This window comes from Bos indicus, chromosome 8 (assembly GCF_029378745.1).
Source record: "Bos indicus isolate NIAB-ARS_2022 breed Sahiwal x Tharparkar chromosome 8, NIAB-ARS_B.indTharparkar_mat_pri_1.0, whole genome shotgun sequence".
NCBI classification, from domain to species: Eukaryota; Metazoa; Chordata; class Mammalia; order Artiodactyla; family Bovidae; genus Bos; species Bos indicus.
In genome coordinates, this window is record NC_091767.1 from 110,366,756 (window position 1) to 110,387,335 (window position 20,580).

General features: G+C 41.9%; 1 long non-coding RNA gene across 9 annotated transcripts in view; it reads right to left on the reverse strand.

The window, feature by feature from the left end:
• Positions 1–613: 613 nt before the first annotated feature.
• Positions 614–20,580, reverse strand: part of LOC109563412 (uncharacterized) — a 47,934-nt gene continuing 27,967 nt past the window's right edge. For 7 of the 9 annotated variants that reach the window (XR_011568238.1, XR_011568237.1, XR_011568234.1 and 4 more), the window contains 4 exons: positions 8,086–19,687; positions 6,086–6,295; positions 5,277–5,440; positions 614–3,875 (listed from right to left, as the gene is read on the reverse strand). This is a non-coding gene — a long non-coding RNA (uncharacterized lncRNA). The remainder of the gene's footprint in view (positions 3,876–5,276; positions 5,441–6,085; positions 6,296–8,085; positions 19,688–20,580) is intronic. The other 2 variants (XR_011568230.1, XR_011568233.1) reach the window with 2 other exon arrangements.

Below are 20,580 nucleotides of genomic sequence, written 5' to 3' on the forward strand. Positions count from 1 at the left end.
CCTAAAATAGAGTATAATTCGCGAAAATACTGAATCACTATGCTGTACACCTGAAATTAACACAATATTATAAATCAACTATTCTTGTTGCTGTTTGGTCATACTTCAGTTAAAAAGAAAAAAATCTTTTATTTCCAAGTGCACTTTCAGTTCTTAACTATGGGCTCAGAGGCCTGGTTAAAGGCGCCCTCTGCTGGTAGTAACTTAATAGCACCCCAAGAAGGCTGGAATAACAAGAGCTGAGGGTCAGAGCTAATCCGTGACATCTTTCCGAGGTAAATTCTAGCTTCTCATTTTATGTCTCTTCTGAGAGCTAGGCTCTACAGTTCCTGGAAATAAGAACACCTGCCCTGCATTCTTCACGGGAATGCTTAAATGTGATATCCCTTACAATGAAAAGTCATATAAACATTTAAGGAGCTCATATGTCCATTCTCTCTAGCATCGTATCTCTCCTGCTTTACCAACTCCTTTCTTTCAGCAAACATACAAAAGTCTCCATTAATAGGAAAAAGGCAAATATCAAAAAGCTTTTTGATGGATTCCCCCCCAATAACTTGGAAAGGTTTAGTCTGCCCCCCGCCCCCCACAACTTTGTATAATTTTCGTTTCCCTCATTTATCCATAGACCCCTTCAGAATGTTTTCTGGATATCTCCATGGAAGTTATATAAGAAATAAATAGAATGAGCAGCGGCAGAGGTCTCTTGATAATGGTTGGCATGGTTTGGCATTATTTCATTTTACAGATAAAGAAACTGATGCTCAGAAAGGGTTAAAAGAATGTCAGGAAGGCAAGAAAGAAGAAAGGCAGGGCTGCCCAGAATCACACAGAAAGGAGCAGTCAAGGCCATCTGTAAAAGTGGAAGGCCCCAGGGCAAGGCAAAAAATGTAGAGCTGCTTATCCATTAAGCAAGGATAGTGCTATTAAACGTTTTAAAATACAAAGCCTTTCTTCCGTGGTGTCTCCCTTACCTTGCCAGGTGCACCTGCTGCACAAAACCACCTCAGCTGCCTCAGTTTACCTCCTGATTGTGTGCACTCTGTCAACACTCAGGCCTTTGCTTCCTGATAAACAAGAAGAGCCTGAAAGGAAGGGGAGCTACTGAGTACCCCGTCTTTCCCTGTCCTTCTATGTCAGCATATTTCATGTGTTTGGCTAATAACAACAGAACAAGAAAGACTGTGATGAAGCGCCTCAGCCATTTGCGTTTCTTCGAATGCCACCGTCATCTTTCTGGATTCAAACCGCGTTCTGGTTCCTGTGGGAGATGTGGCCTCCAGGGGCTGTCAGCACCCCCCGACTGCATCACAGACATGACTCCTCACTGTGCACTCACTTTGAGTCTCATGAAACCTCTGCACACTGTGGGCCCACTGAGCACTACGGATGCTCCGCAGGAAGGGGGTCCAAGCGGTGACGGGCACCTGTATCATACACATCTTCGGTAACTCAATGCATTCTCCGTTGTCCCGTCAGACTTTACTTATAAAACACAAGTTCAGAAACACCGCTGGTGGTCCAGTGGTTAAGAATCTGCCGTCCAGTGCAGGGGACATAGACTTGATCCCTGATTGGGGAACTTAAATTCCTGTATATGGCAACTAAGCCCCTGCATGACAACCAGAGAAGCCTGTGTGCGGCAAGGAAAAAGAAACCAAACCAAAACAACAACAAAAAAACAAGTTCAAAAGATAAAATTATTAATAATTTCAAGACAGGAACAACAGAGCCCCAAACTTAGTGTGGGGCCCTGCAGAGTGCCAGGCCCTGCTCCGCTGCATAGGCTTCAGGCCCACAGAGCTGGTTCTGGAGCAGCTAAGCCAGGAAGGAACTCACATGTGACCCCAAGGGAAAGTCTCAGCACATCACACGGAGGCCTCCTCGAACAACACAGGGCAGGCACCGGCAGAGTGACAGAGACCGCCAAGACGATGAGAAAGGTTTAGGAGGCTACATAATGGGCAACGCTGAACTGCTGGTCTTGCCTGCAGGAAGGTTAGAGGAGTTCCGAAGATACAGAAGGACTGAGGACTAGGATAACGGAACAGCTAAAATTAGGATGAGGGTTGGGACAGTAGGGGTGAAGGGATTAAAATCCAGAGAAGGATGAGGTGGTGTTTGGAAGGAGATGGTGGTTAGAAAGACAGAGCAGTCTCATTACTCACAGTGGATGTAGATTGTCAGGGTTATGACCTGAAGGTAGGTCAGCTCCCAAGAGTGGGACAATGTCCTAAACTCTTGATGCTTAGGGAGCACTCCTTTTAGCAGGCAGTATCTATAGGGTCCTCTCCAAAAGGGACAAGGGCAGAGAGGCAGCCAGTATCAGGAGTCCGACGAAATGATGTTACAAGAGCTAGGGCAGTCCTGGGCTGTGTTCCTCAGGAGGCCAGGCATACAGGTAGGATCAGCGACAAGGCCGAGGCCAGAGAAGTGTCAAGTGTAGGCAGAGTCCCTGATAAGGAAACAGACGAAGAGGGAGAGACACTGTCTGTAGGTCAGGGTTTTTGTTGTGGATGATGAGGAAGTCTGGGATATAAATGGTGGTGATGGTTCCATAACATATTGTGAATGTGAATGCCATCGAGTTGTGTACTTGTGCATAATTAAAATGGTAAACATTATGTTATGTATATTTTGCCACAGTTTAAAAAAAAAAAAAAAAAACCTCTAGGTAAAATAAAAAGAAATAGAGTAGGGTATTAAGTTTACCAGACCAGGGAGGAGCCAGCTATCCAAATATTAGAATTAAGTTACATATACCATAGGGTATATATATGGGGTGAGGGCTGTTAAAAACTTTTTTCTCCTCTTTCAGAGGAGGAGGCAAAGCAGGTTGAGATGGACACCTCAGCAGCCTCTGCCCTTCCCTGGGCAGGTTTCCTTGTCTCAGCAGCTACAGCACCAGGTCCTGGAGACAGACTCTGGGGCTGAGACCACGAGGGTTGGGCAAGGTTGAGGGTGAACTCTGCCCTGTGAGGAGGGCCTCTCCCACGGAGCCCAGGCCTAGGCCATGGCTAAGGGGCACCTCAAGAAGCTGCAAGGTCCTGATTTAGGTAGGGAATTACCTCTCAAAATTCCCTCAGCGCCCTAGGAACTCAAACCCCCAGGGCCACGTGGAATCTAGCGTCAAGTGTGCTCGGCAAGAAGGTCTGCGTTGGCACCCCAGCCCTCCTGCCTCCTTTTATGAGTCAGCTTCTCCATCCTCATAACTGGCAGAGTGCATCCAGCCATCCCTAGCTTGGAGAAGAGAGCTGCGTGGAGATGGAGGGGATGGTGGGGGATGAGGTGCTTGGATGGTGTAGAGGGGAGGCTGGGTTTGCTTTAGGGATGGGAAGAGATAAACAGTGGCTCAATCGGACGGAAGTGGTTGGCAGCTGGGATGAGCTCTAAAGGAAGAAGGAAAGGGAAAAGAGGTACCAGGTGGAGGTTTAGGGGCTTCTACAGTCTTTCATTCCACAAGTGCTTACTGAATGCCTAAAATGTGCCAGACACTGAGCCAGGCGTGAAGTAGCCATGGGGAACCAGAGAAGGAGCTTGGGTCAAGCACTGAAGATTGATCATCAAATAAGCAGTTATACCAACCTGTGATGAGTATTATGACGGGGAAACAAGGTGAAGAAAAATGAATTTATGTTAATTAGAATTAGGTGCTGCTATATATAACAGACAACTAAAATAACTATTGCTTAAGTGAAATACTCAATTATTTATTTCCCACATAATAGAAAGCCAAGGCTGGAATGGCAGATCCACATGCCATCAAAAGCAGGGGCTGTTAAAATTTTGTTCCACCATGCTAGCTTCCATCCTCAATGTTACCTCGTGATCCAAGTTGGCTGCTGGAGCTCCAACAATTGTTTCTGAGTTGAGGGCTATAAAAAAAAAAAGAAGCCAATAAAAAAAGAGAGAGAGACTCATACAATTTACATTTCCTTGGAGACCTGGGACTTGGCTGTACTCAAATCCAAGGGAAACGGGGCAGCAATGTAGCCATCTAAAATTCAGGTTTTGATAATAAGGAGCAAAGAAAGAATTAATGCTGGTTAGTAGCAGTCTCTGACACAGCATTTTCATCTTTTGCCTTTGCTATTCAGGAATATTGAGGATGGGATGCTCAGATCTATGAAAGATTATTATTTTGGGAAATATAGAGAATTCCCTTCTAGCAGAAGGCAGAGTTAATAAAGAAATATACTTAAATATTTCAGTTTAAGACCTTGATTTTAAGAGGAAAAAAGTGAAATTTTCTGCCAATATGCACTAAACAAATTAGCCTTTAGATGAAGTACTAGAGTGGGGTGCCATTGCCTTCTCCAGATGAAGTATTTAGAAGAACGTAATTTATGAAACATTTATTTTGTCATCCTCTACATTTGTATTTAAAAATTCATTTTTGTCCAAGTTGTTTTCACATCCATAAACTTATTTGGGTTTTTATGACTCTCAGCATGGTGGCTACGATAAAAGTTGAATTCAGAGAGGTCGAGTGACTTGCTCAGGACCACACAGCCAAATATGAGAGATTGCTAAGCTAGAATCCAAATCATGCATTTATTCGACAGATATGTAGTGTGTGGCCGGTGCTGAGGAAGTGAACACAGTCACCGCTCTCAGGCAGCGTCAGAATGTAGGCTCAGGAATCAGGCTGCGCTGGGTCCTGACTCTATTAGCTGTTTGATCTCAGGCAAATTACCTCATCACTTTGTGCCTCAGATTCCTTATCTATGAAGGGGGAACAGATAAGCCACCTGCTTCATAGGGCTGTGGCAAGAATTAGATAGATTAGTTCTGATAGAAAGTTCAGGACAGAATCTGACCTTAAGTAAGTCCCCTGTTAGACATTATTAGTGAGAGAGGCAGACATTAAGTAAACAAGCATCACTTTAAATGTGTTATGATAAACTTGAGATAAATAATTCACAGGAAAGTAACAGCTCTATCAGAGCTTGGGCTTGGGGCCCATGGAAGTTTTGCTTAGAAAATGGCTGTAAGTGGTGCTCTGAGAAAACAAACTGGTGTTAACTACGTGAGCATTCTAGACTAGAATTTGGGATTTTAATTCCTGTATTACATATTCATTTTTAACACACTGAGATTGTTTAATTAATTTTTATTGGAGTATAGTTGCTTTTAAACGTGTTAGTTTCTGCTGTACAGCAAAGCGAATCAGTGATACACATACATCCCCTCTTTTTTGGACTTCCTTCCCATCGAGGCCGCCACCCGGCGCTGAGCCGAGCTCCCCGTGCTGCGAAGCGGCTCTCATCAGTTACCTGTTTTACTCATAGCAGTGCACACACGGCAGCCTGTCTCCCAGTCCATCACACGCCCCCTGCCCTGCACTGCAATTCGTAGCACAATTAAGGCCAATTTGTTGGTCCAGAGCATTTGGAACCTTTTTTTCTTTTTCTTTTTTTTTAGTAAAAAGAGCACGGTCCTGGAAATCAAAAGACCAAGGTTCTAGTTTTAGCCATGCCATCAACTCACTGATGATTTTATCTGCCAACCTTCCTATTTTTACAGAGGGGCCGCCTTCCACTCCTGGCTCCAACACCAGCGTGTCTGCAGTTTCTCTACTGAGGTGAAATTCACTAACAGCAAATTAACCATTTCACAGTGAACAATTCAGTGACATTTAGTACACTGACAATGCTCTGCAACCTCCACGTTTATCTACTTCCAAACTATTTTCATTGCTTTGAAATAAAGCCTCCCACCCAGTAAGCAGACATTTTCCCACCCAGTAAGCAGACATTTCCCCACCCAGTAAGCAGACATTCCACATACGCCTAGTCCATCCCCACCACCGGCAACCACCAGCCTCTTAGAGTTGCTGTCGATTTACGGAAGGCAGACGTTTCTCGCCTCCCGTCCTTCTCAACAGAAATACGAATTGACCCTCTCCAGAACCTCCACTGAGCTTCCGTGGTGGAACGTGAGTCACACACAGTCCGAGTCTTTCGTGTCTCCCCTCCCGCTCCCCACCCCCGGTGCGAGGGGCAGCCTGCACTCGGTGCAGTGAGCCACGTGCGGGGCTTTCGCCATCAGGCTTCCCAGCCGTTGGTTCTCCTGCCACACTTACCTACTCACTCAAGCTCCCGGAGTTTTGGTGCTGGAGATTGGCCCTTTTCATGGACTCTCGTAACACTGTTGTTTTTGGCCGGGAAATCATCTGTGTACACCTGCAACCGCAGTGCATCAGCCGTGTACAGCCCTGCGAGGGGCGGCGGGGCACAGAGGTGTGCCGTGGCGCTCCCAGAGTGCTTGCCCTTCTCTAAAATTCTTATATGTTCTTTATTTGGAGGAGAAGAAAAACACGAATTGAGTTTCCTTTTTTCTCTCTCTTCCTGAAAGTTCTACTTAGTGACTTTTTTCCCCCCTCATCAATTAATATATTGAGAGTCTGCCAAGGGCCAGCCCGCATACTGGCCAAAGCAGATAAGTGGTGAACAGGACAAGCAAAATCTTCCCTCTAGTCTGAAACACCTAAACAAACATATAAGATTTCAGAAGAGTATTATGATTACCTGTAAAGTTAAAAAAACTTTTTGTTACAGAAAAGTTCAAGCCTATATAAAAAGTAGAGAGAATGGTCTACTACCCGGCTTCTGTAATTATCAACTCATGGTGTGTTTTTTTCCCTCTATTCCCACCTCATCTAGCACTCCCTGAATTATTCTGAAGCAAATCGCAGCAGCATATTATTTTATTTATAAACATTTCCATTTATTTATGTCTCTAAAACAATAACTTCCTTTTTAAAAACCCCACCCTCAAAAACAATGGTTATTTTTTTAATCTCATCAAATATATAGTCAGAGTTTATAGTTATACCAATATTCATGAACTTATAAAAACAAACAACAAAGAAAGCAGAAAAAAACATGGAGTCACTTCCATTAGCTCTGGAGTAATTTACATTGAGGCTCTATGGTAGAAACATATACCCACAACATATGGGCTTCCCTCGTGTCTCTGACGGTAAAGAATCTGTCTGCAATGCAGGGGACCTCGTTCAATCCCAGGGTTGGGAAGATCTGCTGGAGGAGGGCTCGGCAACCCACTGCAGTATTCTTGCCTGGAAAATCCCCGTGGACAGAGGAGCCTGCTGGGCTACAGTCCATAGTGTCACAAAGGGCTGGATGTGACTGAGCGACTTAACACAACACAGCACACCCACCACATGTAGCTGTAGGACTGAATGTTGCTGCGCTCATAATGACTGGTAAGGGAAAGGGAGCAGTGTATCCCACTGATTCGTATGCACTTTCCCCCTAGCACTTTAAAGGTTTTGCTACCACATAAGAGCAGCTGAACACAAAGTACATGAACCAGCTGGATGCAGCAAACAGATGAGAAACACAGCACTATGACATTTTCCTCTCGGTTCAGTCTGGCCCGGCTCGCCCAGATGTCCGTGCACTTCATCGTCTTCATAACTCAGCCACCTCAGCCCTACTCACGTCACTTCCTGTCAAGCTGCCTTTGCTATTTTTCTTTGTGGTACAGTACTGTGCTCACTTTTTTGTTTTTAGTGATGAACTTAATATCCTCTTAACTTTATCAGATTGTTGCTCTTGTGTTGCTGCTGTTGGTGTTCTGGTTACCCAGTTGCCTAGATATTTTTTAACAGTCTGTCCCAATCCTGTTTTTCAATGTAGCAAAAAAGTCATTAATTATTATGGAACCCATTTATTGGGTGAAAATATTGACTTGTGAAAAATCAAATAAATTTTCTTTAAAAATAATTTTACAAATGGTATGGGTGTGTACTGTTACCCATAACTTGGGGGAGAACTCAGTAATGAGACTTGTTTTTAATCCCCTACCTCAACCCCCCAGCAAATCAGAAAGATTTTAGGAAAGCTGGAACTTGAAATCATTGCTCACAACATGATGGCTGGCCTGTAAAAACTTTAAATGAACAAAGTATGTCCACATACATAGATATTTCCTTTTATTCTAGGTTTGGATGAGAGTCTAAAATATATCATTGCCAAAGTCCTGGTTGAACTGTTGATAAAACAACAAACGTGATGAACAAACTGCCCCCTGATTCAGTGTGTCCCTCTAGCTGCTTACCTTTATTTGAAACACCAACAGCTTGAATTTCCCAGGTAGTTAGAAAATCAGGTAGTATCAACTCTAGCTGATGCCTGATGGAAAATAAAATATTTCAAAGCCATCAAACATAGGTGATTCTTGATTAACTTGGAATCAATTTAACATGCTCTCCTATGAATTAGAATATTTGTGCTTTTCCCATATGGGGTCTTTAGGCAAACCACAGACAAAGCTAAATCAGTGGCGACAGGTGGGAATGAAGTAAGAAAAGAACAGAGGCTGACAAGGTCCTCTTACATATCAGACCAACCACCTGAATATCTATTAGGTTGAGCCACTTGAAAGTGCTGTGTGTGTAGGTCAAAACTGTTTAGATGAGGCAGATACATATGGTTTGCCACAGACTGAATGCCCACCCCCAAATTCATACATTGAAATTTAATTCCCTAAGTGCTGTTACTTGGAGGTGTGGTCTTTGGGAGGTGATTAGGTCATGAGGGTAAAACTCTCATGAATGAGATTAGTGCCCTTAGAAAAAAGACCCCTGGGAATTCCCTTGTCCCTCTGCCATGAGGGGCTGGAATGAAAGACAGCCGTGCATGAACCAGAAAGCAGTCTCTCGTCAGACACTGGATTTGCTGGTAACTTGACCTTGGACTTCCCAGGCTCCATGACTGATAGAAGAGGATCTCTGTTGTCTGTAAGCCACAGTCTGTGGTATGCTCGTATAGCAGCCCGAGTGAACTGGTTCAGCCTAGACTATAGGCCCTCTTTTTGTTTTCATTGCCATACATTGAAAGGACTGTGGTAAATTAGCAAATAAAAATTAAATTACATTCAGTGACCCCTACTAAGAAAAGTAGAGTACACAAAAGAGCTGAAACAAAAGGAATTTTCCTAACACCAGAGTCCATTGGTTAGTTATCTTTTCCAAGGACATTTCCTAAGTGTCTATCATGTGCATAGTGCAGTCCGAGGACCGAGTATGGGAATAAGTAATAGAGGGTCTGCCTTGAAGGAATTCACTCAATAAAAGGAGAGAAATAGGTAAACAAGCACGTTATCACAGAGGGTAATAAGGGCTTCAATATTAGCATGTACAGACTGTAATGAGAATGCAGAGAAGTATTTAATTCTTTGGGGCCACTTTTGGAGAGCTCAATGTCTGAGCTGGGTTGTTAAATGTGAAATGCAGATCGCCAGGGGCGAGGTGGGGGTTGATTAAGAAAGAGGACTTCAAGGAAAGAGTATGAAGACTGCAAAGAGCAGGTACTGATGATACAGAAAGTGCACAGTAGGGGGATGGTGGTGAGGGTTGCTGGCAGATAAGCTGGAGCTGTAAGCAAGAGCACTGCGGAGGGTGTCTTAATCTGCAGAGGCTCTGCATGGTAGGTCAAGGAGACGTGGTTTTAGACGGGGAAATGGCATAAAGGAGGCTGTTGTGCATCAGACAGGTCATGATAACTGAACAGAAACTGACTGCTTCCCAAGGCCTACAGATCACCAGCATTTCACAGTGTGTGTTTATTATGTGAGGAAAATAACACCTCCTTTTATGTGTTAGATAAGTAGCTTTGGAGTATTTACAGTACTTTAATACATACCAAAATGGATGATATATTGTTAGAGTGTTTATTACAAAGCAGTTGTCTAGACTCAAATAATTATGTAGAAATGCAAAGCCCAGACCACCCTAAACTACTTGCTTAGTAAAAGTTTAAGGTGAGTAAAGTTGTTATTATTGTTTAGTTGCTAAGTCGTGTCCACTATTTTGTGGCCCCATAAACTGTAGCCAGCCAGGCTCCTCTGTTCGTTCGATTTTCCAAGTAAGAATCCTGGCGTGGGGATCTTCTGGACCCAGGGGTCAAACTTGGGTCTCCTGCATCGGCAGGTGGATTCTTTACCACTGAGCCACCAGGGAAGCCAAGTGAATTAGTACTCTTCTGCAAAGATCATTAATTCTTCTAAGTGCTGAGGGAAAAAACCAACTCAATGATCAACCGAATTAACTGTGACCAAATGTCAGTGCTCTCCTTAATTACCAGGGAATCCTTGGAAGACTGACAGACCATTTATCTGTCAGGCTCGGATAATTAAAATTTCTTAAGGCAATTAAAAGTAAAGTTTTAGAATACCTTTGAGGAACATGATATACTTTCCATAACCAATTTTCCAAGCAAATTCTGCTTGCAATTCTTATGTATGTGTTCGATACATCTAAATTAGAAATATAAAAAGATAGGGTAACATAATATACAATAGAGTGATTTGTTAAAGTACGTCATTCAACTTTTAATTAAAAATTTTAAGGAATTTTACCAAACATTTAATTTTTGTTATATCTAAACAGAAAAACAAAATTTTTGATTTAAAGTGTCTAAAATATATTAAGTATAAAAATCAAGGAGCAGAATGGTAATAACCCATGCTGCTGCTGCTGCTAAGTCGCTTCAGTCGTGTCTGACTCTGTGCGACCCCATAGGCGGCAGCCCACCAGGCTCCTCCGTCCCTGGGATTCTCTAGGCAAGAACACTGGAGTGGGTTGTTATTTCCTTCTCCAGTGCATGAAAGTGAAAAGTGAAAGTGAAGTCACTCAGTCGGGTCTGACCCTCATCGACCCAATGGACTGCAGCCTACCAGGCTCCTCCATCCATGGGATTTTCCAGATAAGAGTACTGGAGTGGGAAGAACAAAATATATAGAGGTATAGATATAGATGTAGATATAAATGTTGATGGGCATAGAAAATTTCTGGAAGGATATAAAAATGTAAACAACTACAATATCTTGGAAAGCAGGTGGGTAGTGAGGTCAGGGATTTTTACTTTATACTTCACACTATTACTTCCTGTGTACTAATGTGGAAGTAAGTTGTGATATTTTTCTAACATTTCTAAAAAGCACATTGAAGAAATGCAGTATCACATTTATTAATATGATCCCATTTAGAAATCTGTTCACAGTGTTAACACTCTAGGGAAGGGGTAGTGTAAGAAAATTAACAGGTTTTTTAATGCTTATTCTTAAACTTTTTGTTGATTTCCTGATAAATTTTTTTTTTTGGCATTTTTAAAGTCTGTACATTGTATTACTTTCAAATTTTAAGTCATGAAAATATATGCTTTATATATGTAAATAAGTTACATGAGAATTTCCCTGTAACTATTGCTGAGAATTTAAGATGTTTTATATCTTAAAATATTTTTCAGAGCTAACTTATTTATATGTTTTTACAGTTTCAGAGAAAAAGTACAAGCAAGTTGTTAAATTCTTTTTAAGACCTATTTAACAAGGAAGAAAAATTTGTAATTATAAGAGGTAATGTATCTTAAACTTATTGTGGCAATCATTTCACAGTATTCATACAATTCAAATCATCATGTGTATATCTGAAAATTATACAATGTTATGTGTTAATCATATCTCAATAAAACTGGAAACATTTTAATAAAAGATTTTTAAAATAATAAAAATGTAAAGTCATTGACTTTTTTTAAAGTACAAAATTAAACTAAAATTGCAATGTTTTTCTTAGTTATCCGCTACATTGACTTGCATGATCTTCATGGTAGTACAGCTAGAATTAAGAAGAAACCAAAGAAAATAGGCTAAAAGGTAGTCAGTAAAATTAAATAAGATTTAAGTAAATTGTACTCATCAGTATTTACCACTCAAATTATGTGAAACTGAACTAAAGGAAATTCTTTGCTACTAATACACACGCTTATGGGGTTCCTTCTACTTCTGTTATTTCTTGTTGATGCTTTGTAGCAAATGAAGTAATAACATATTGTTTCTTCAAACTATAATACTGTCTTTAAGCAAGACTTTAAGTATTGTGCATGGCCAGTGATGGACACACAGAATGAATATCACAGAATCATTTAGTCAAATATTTCATTTTACAAATTAGCTCTTCAGTTCAGTTCAGTTCAGTCGCTCAGTTGTGTCCGACTCTTTGCGACCCCATGAATCGCAGCACGCCAGGCCTCCCTGTCTATCACAATCTCCTGGAGTTCACTCAGACTCACATCCATCGAGTTGGTGATGCCATCCAGCCATCTCATCCTCTGTCGTCCCCTTTTCCTCCTGCCCCCAATCCCATCCAGCATAAGAGTCTTTTCCAATGAGTCAACTCTTCGCATGAGGTCACCAAAGTACTGGAGTTTCAGCTTTAGCATCATTCCTTCCAAAGAACACCCAGGGCTGATCTCCTTCAGAATGGACTGGTTGGATATCCTTGCAGTCCAAGGAACTCTCAAGAGTCTTCTCTAATACCACAGTTCAAAAGCATCAATTCTTCAGTGCTCAGCTTTCTTCACAGTCCAACTCTCACATCCATACATGACTTCTGGAAAAACCATAGCCTTGACTAGATGAACCTTTGTTGTCAAAGTAATGTCTCTGCTTTCGAATATGCTATCTAGGTTGGTCATAACTTTTCTTCCAAGGAGTAAGCATCTTTTAATTTCATGGCTGCAGTCACCATCTGCAGTGATTTTGGAGCCCGAAACAATAAAGTCTGACACTGTTTCCACTGTTTCCCCATCTATTTCCCATGAAGTGATGGGACCAGATGCCATGATCTTCGTTTTCTGAATGTTGAGCTTTAAGCCAACTTTTTCATTAGCTCTTAGGGAATTAAAAAAAAAAAAATGGTGTGCAGCTGCTACATTGTGGGTTTGTGACAGAGCTGGGACGAGTGGTGTCCAAGCTAGTATTACCACCTCTGCCCACTCAGCTTTTTAAGCTGAACTGAAGAAGTTTATACTTCACTTTTCCTACATTAAGCCAAGTTTAGAAGTGCTCCTTCCCATGGCAGCACAAACTCTGCCTAGTGGCCTCTTCCTGCACTGCACATGGAGTAGGAGTTCTGACATGTACCTTGCCTTCCCAGAATTACAGGGATGAAAGACTCCTCCAACCTCACTTTGTTTGCCAGGTTGCAACACCCAGTGAAAGCTCTGACACTTCTGGCTGATGGTAATGCGCGCAGCCCTCTGCTCGCACGTCTCTTCCGGCCGATGGGCTCCACCAGAACAGCACTTCCGGATCAGAGGGTGTTTGAATGTGGATGCTGAGATGATGATACAACTGCCCTTAGCCAAGTGCAGATTCAAAGTTTCAGGGCTGGACTTAGGAGCTGCTGCCAGCTTCCTGCCCCCTTGCCCCACTCCATCCAGTACCAGTGGTGGACGAGCCCCTGCTGGCACTAGTCCTAGAACGGGAAGGTATTCTCTCCCCAGACAGCCTGTACCATAACAGAGAGTCTAATGGCTGGAAAACTCTCCCTTATATCTTCTAAATCAAAATCTAACGATCTAACTCCTATTACTGATTCGCTTATTGGTACTCACAGAGTTATGTGAAGTGAAGCGTTAGCTGCTTAGTCGTGTCCAACTCTTTGTGACCCAATGGACTGTAGTCCACCAGGCTTCTCCATTCATGGAATTTCCCAGGCAAGAATACTAGAGTGGGTTTCCATTTCCTTCTCCAGGGTATTTTCCTTCTCCAGGGACCGAACCCAAATCTCCCAAGTTGCTGGCAGATTCTTTACCATCTGCTCCAACAGGGAAGCCCTACTCACAGTTAATCCTTTTATATAGAAAAAGCCATATATGCACCCATTCCTTGAAGACAGTCATCATGAACACCTAAGTCTTACCCTGTATCTTGTAAACATCTTGTAAACATCCCTAGAGTTTTTTTCAATTAGACTGTATGATTGGTTTCAAAACCCTTAAACAGTCACCCTCCACTTGGACATGGCCAAGACAATCAAGCCACGGTCAGTATGAAGTCTGAGTGGGGGAATAGAAGAAGAAGAGCTTTCATTTAGGCTGCTCTCCTCTTCTGTCTTCTCAAAAGCCGTGGACTGGGACTTTAGAACTGGTCATGTTCTTGGCTTCCCAGGCGGTGCAGTGGTACAGAATCTGCCTGCCGATGCAGGGGGTGCAAGAGATCCGGGTCTGATCCCTGGGTTGGGAAGATCCCCTGGGGTAGGAAATGACAACCCACTCCAGTATTCTTGCCTGGAAAGATTCCACGGACAGAGGTGCCTGATGGGCTGCAGTCCATGGGATTGCAAAGAGTCAGACATAACTGAGCATGCACGTATTGTGCTTCTTCATCAGACATGAGGAAACAGCAATGGAGAGAGCAGAAGGGGCTTGTCCAAGTGGGCCCAGCTGCTAAGTGACAGAACCAGACCTGAAGCCAAGAGGCAGTATCATGAAGTGCAAAGGTCACTGGACCACAGAGTAGAAGCTCTGATACTTGTTGCGGACCCATCTCTCCCAGTCATTTGGACTTGGCAAGATAGCTCAGTTTTCAGAAGCTTACTTTGCCATTATTATGATTATAATAATTTCTGCCTAGCCGAGGTCAGACTATGGCTTTGGCAAGAATGAAGCATTATGGGTGACTGTTTATTGAATTCCTCCTGAGCTAAGTGCTTTACCTGCATAATCTTATTTAACTCTCATAATTCATTTAATTCTCTTTAGTCTGCAAGACAGAGAGAAATTGTCTCCATTTTGCGTAAGAAAAAAACTGAGGCTTGGAGAGATGAAGTAATGTGGCTAGGGTCACATAGCTATATCTTGGAAGCCAAGATCCAAACATGGGCTCTGATTCTAAAAAACACTGTTCCTTATATACTGTCTTCTAATGATACTGTTTAGGCATGTACCTGCTGAAATGGGAGGAAACTTTGTTGTTGCTATTATGGTTATGACAACACAGTATCTGTAACTCCTCCAATAATTAATAATTAACATTATTAATAGTGTATCTGAAATTTAAATGGTATATAAGAATTGGATTTTTCAGACCCATCTTCCAAATAATCTGGATAGGTCTTAAACATTAATACACCAAAGAAAAGAAGTAGTTTCCAGTAGAGCACAGTGGTCACCAGTGCAGTGGGATCTACTATCTGTCTGACCTGGGTTTAAATTCTTTCTGTGCATCACACTACCCTGTGACATCGGGTGTACCGAAAAAGAGAGCTGTGGCTCAGCAGTAAAGAATCTGCCAGCAATGTGGGTGACCTGGGTTCAGTCCTTGGGTCAGGAAGATCCCCTGGAGAAAGGAATGGTTACCCACTCCAGTATTCTTGCCTGGAGAATTTCATGGACAGAGGAGCCTGGCAAGCTACAGTCCATGGGGTCACAAACAGTTGGACACAACTGAGTGACTAACACTCTGATAGTATAGTTTCTAGAGAAGGGAACAGCTACCCACTCCAGTATTCTTGCCTGATGTGACATTAGGCATATTAATCATTATTAATTTCTCTACACCCTGATGTCTTTATCTGGAAAATGGGAGTATTGAGAGTACCTACTGCGTGTGATTGGGATGAGTGTTCAATGAGAAAATCTGATGATAAGTCTTAAAAACACCTGGCACAGAGTAAGCATCTAATGAATGTTGGCTATTATGATTTCACTGGAAAAGACCCTGATGCTAGGAAAGATTGAAGACAGGAGGAGAAGGGGACGACAGAGGAAGACTTGGTTGGATGGCATCACTGACTCAATGGACTTGAGTTTGAGCAAGCTCCAGGAGTTGGTGATGGACAGGGAAGCCTGGCGTGCTGCAGTCCACGGAGTCAGGAAGAGTCAGATATGACTGAGCAACTGAACTGAACTGATTATTATTTCATCCTGAAGTCCATCATACCTAGCTTTTGCAAGAATTTAATGGAAGCCATGCATTTAACTGGGTACCAGTTACTCTGATAGAGAGTAAAATCTATGAGACAATTAATAACTAACTCTAATTATAGAGAAAGGCCATACTGGTAACCTATTTCCTTTAGATCAAGACTGTGCTAAATAACTAGTGATTAATTTATCATTCTGCTTTACCCCTGTGGAAAGTAAAAGTTGGAAGTGCCCACAGATCTTTTTCAACTGCCCTACATCAATCAGTTAGAATGCAGCAGATCCTGAGTTATTCCATTATAACTCTGAAAACAACACAAATCTTTGAACCACCTAGATTTTCAATTTTCTCTTTCAAATTTCTTCTTGATTGGAGAATTTTCTTAAATGATCCATCTGTAACAAAATAGAACATCCCCCAGAATAAATACTTCCATCAAATAACATAAATTATCAGTTTAGAGAATTAGACTGAGCACATTTTATCAGAGAGCATGTCCCAGCTCCCACAACAATTCTGACCTATATACTCCTTCTGTACAGGCGTGCACATGCATAGAGTGAGCAGAGTTCTTGGTGGCACACATTATCTGCTCTTCGCAGAAGTATTACCTCAAGAATTACAAGTATAAGACAAAAATCAGTGAATGCATGCATTTTTAAGGTTGTTTTATTCGTTTCTTTAAAACAGGTTTAGTGAGTGCCTTCCGTCTCGCAGCTTGGGAACAAAAGATCGGTAAAGTCCAGTCCCTATCCATAGAAAGACATAAAAATGGCCAACATGCATGAAAAAAACACTCCAAGTCACTAATTATCAATGCAAAACCACAATATCACCTAATACCTATCAAAATGGCTCATTAAAAAAAAAGACAATAAGTGTTGGAGAGGATCTGGAGAAAAAAGAACATTTGCACACTGTTGGTGGGAATGCAAAATGATGCAGCTACTTGAGAAACAGTGTGGAAGTTCCTCAGAAAAGTAAAAATAGTACTACCATATGACCCAGCAATCCTACTTCTGCTGCTGCTGCTGCTGCGTCGCTTTAGTCGTGTCCAACTCTGCGCGACCCCATAGACGGCAGCCCACCAGGCTTCCCGTCCCTGGGACTCTCCAGGCAAGAACACTGGAGTGGGTTGCCATTTCTTTCTCCAATGCATGAAAGTGAAAAGTGAAAAGTGAAAGTGAAGTCGCTCAGTTGTGTCCGACTCTAGCAACCCCATGGACTGCAGCCTACCAGGTTCCTCAGTCCATAGGATTTTCTAGGCAAAAGTACTGGAGTGGGGTGCCATTGCCTTCTCCGAGTCCTATTTCTGGGTAATTATCCAAAAATTGAAATCTGGGTCTCAAAAAGATGTTAGCACTCTGTGTTCACTGCAGCACTATTCACAATAGCCAACATGTATGAACAGCCTAAATGTCCATTAACAGATGAATGAATAAAGGAAATGTACATAAATATGTATACAAACACATAATATTCCATTGTGTGTATGTATACAAATTTTCTTTATTATATATATGTATATATATATATATATATATATATATGCACTGAATTACTATTCATTAAAAGAGAGAGAAAATTCTGCATTATGCAACAACATGGACCAACCTTGAGGAATGAAATGAAAAAAGACAAATAGTATGATTCTACTTAATGAAGTATCTAAACAATCAAATTCATAGAATCAAAGAGTGAAATGGTAGTTGTCAGGTGCTAGGGGAGAGGGCTTCCCTGGTGGCTCAGCTGGTAAAGAATCTGCCCGTAATGCAGGAGACCTGGGTTCAATCCCTGGGTTAGGAAGATCCCCTGGAGAAGGGAACAGCTACGTACTCCAGTATTCTGGCCTGGAGAATTCCATGGACTGTATAGTCCATGGGGTCACAAAGAGTCAGACACGACTGAGTGGCTTTCCTTTTCACTTTCAGGGGAGGGGAAAATAGAGTGTTACTAATCACTGAGAATAACGTTTCAATTAAGTGAGATGAATAAGCTCTAGAGAGCTGCTGTACAACACTGTACCTCTAGGCAACAACAATGCTTTGTAAGTTGTGCCCAGTTCTTTCAGGAAAAGCCATGTTTTCCTCTGCTCTCTTGGGATTTTGGAAACTGGGACCAGTGTATATTTTAAGTATGAAACAGTGATTCAAACATGCAGAAGGCTTTATAAGGAATTCTCTGGTACATGAAGAAGCTTGATTCAAAAGGAGATCAAGCCTTGAGGCTTTGGAGTGGGAGCACTGACTCCAAGACCCTAGATTAACAGAGAACTAACCCTAGGGAGCATCAAATAGTGAGAACTCACACAACGGAGACCACTTGAACACAAGACCCGGCACCACCCAAACCACCAGTAGCACCCTGTGCAGGACGCCTCATCCAAACAACAAGCGGAACAAAAATACAAACCCAATCATCAGCAGACAAAATTATCACCTCACTCAGCCTTGCCCATCAGAGGAAAAACAAACAAACAAACAAAACTCAGCACAAATCTCACCCTATCCAAAGCTTACACAAACAACTGGACCAACCTCAGGAAGGCAGAAACCACAAGGAAGAAAGAATTCAACCTTGAATTGGAAAAGAAGACCTCAAACACAATAAGTTTAAAAAAAATAATGAAAAGACAGAGAAATACTACACAAATGAAGGAAAGTCCAAATACATGAAGAGGAAATAGGCCAACTACCTGAAAAAGAATTCAGAATAATTATAGTCAAGATGATCAAAAACCTTGAAAACAAAATGGAGAAATTCAAGAATCAGTTAACAAAGACCTAGAAGAATTAAAGAATAAACATACACAGACAAACAACACAGTTACTGAAATTAAAAATACTCTAGAAGGAATCAATAGCAGAATTATCTGAAGCATAAGAATGAATCAGTGAGCTGGAAGGTAAAATGGTGGAAATAACTTCTGAAGAGCAGAATAAAGTAAAAAGAATGAACAGAACTGAGGATACTTGCAGAGACCTCTGGGACAATACCAAATGCACCAACATTTGAATAATAGGGGTCCCAGAAGAAGAGAGGAAAAGAAAGGGTATGAGAAAATTTTTGAAGAGATTACAGTTGAAAATTTCCCCAACATGGAAAAGGAAATAGTCAATCAAGTCCAAGTATATTCATTGTATGTATATACAATGGGGCAAAGACAGCCTCTTTAATAAATGGTGCTGGGAAAACTGGACAGCTACATGTAAAAGAATGAAATTAGAACACTTCCTAATATCATACACAAAGATAAACTCAAAATGGATTAAAGACCTAAATGTAAGACAAGAAACTATAAAACTCATAGAGGAAAACATAGGCAGAACACTCAATGACATAAATCAAAGCAAGAGCCTCTATGACCCACCTCCTAGAGTAGTGGAAATAAAAACAAATGTAAACAAGTGGGACTTGATTAAACTTAAAAGCTTTTGCACAGCAAAGGAAACTATAAACAAGGTGAAAAGACAACCCTCAGAATGGGAGAAAATAATAACAAATGAAACAACTGGCAAAGGATTAATTTCCAAAATGTATAAGCAGCTCATACAACTCAATGCCAGAAAAACAAACAACCCAATCAAAAAGTAGGAAAAAGATCTAAACAGACATTTCTCCAAAGAAGACATACAGATGGCTAACAAACACACATGAAAAGATGCTCAACATCACTTATTATTAGAGAAATGCAAATCAAAACCACAGTGAGATATCACCTCACACCGGTCAGAATCAGTTCAGTTCAGTCACTCAGTCGTGTCCAACTCTTTGTGCCCCCATGAATCGCAGCACGTCAGGCCTCCCTGTCCATCACCAACTCCCGGAGTTCACTTAAACTCACGTCCATCGAGTCGGTGATGCCATCCAGCCATCTCATCCTCTGTCATCTGCCGGGGACCAGCCTCAGCTGATCCAGGGTATTCGAAGCGGGGACAGCGTCGGCGACCTATTTATTTAAATATTTTATCAAAGATATAAAGAGTAATAGGATGAGGATAGCTCAGTAGGAAAATTTAGTGGAGAAAGGAGGCTGAGTAGCTTGGTTTACGCGGGAGACCAATAAAACTTCAAGACAAGAAGTTTGCACCACTTACGTAGGCCGCAGGCGTCCTTCCATTCTCCCGAAGGAGAGGAGACACAGGCCTCCCTGGTCGGATCTTAGAAGCCCAGGCATAATTAGCAAGCATGGCGGGTTCCACGCTCCAGATGGAGACTCAGCCAGAATTTGAGAGAGAGAGAGCGACACGGGGAGACCAAGTTTCAGTGAACAAGGCCCGCACTTTATTTTCCAAAGTAGTTTTTATACCTTAAGTTGTGCATAGAGGATAATGGGGGAAGGGGTGGAGTCATGCAAGGACAGCAGTTCCTGGTCCTAATTGAAGCCAGGCTTTCAAACTTATCATATGCAAAAGTTCAGGTGAATTATATCATCTTCTGGCCAGGAGGCCTGTTAACATTTTAAGAAACTTATCTTTCTCTAAAGGTGATTATTCCAAAGTCAGGCACCAGCCTCCAAAAAAGCATTGGACAAAGCTGCATTCCTATAGGGCAAAGGTGAGGTGGGCTCAATCAAGAAAAGAATTAACTCAAGGGTCCAAGGTTACAAACATTGAGGCTACTACTTAACACCAATTATATTAATCAATACACTGCCAGGGACACAGCAGGTAAGGGATATGGAGACTTAGCAGCAAACATTGGCCCAACAAGTGAAAAACCCTTCACCAATACAATTTCTAATCAATCTTTTAACTGCTCAAAAGAGTCTGTGTTTAGACAGTTTAGAACATCTCATGCCTCTCACAGTTGGGAGGCTCTGAGCAATCACTTGTGGCCGGA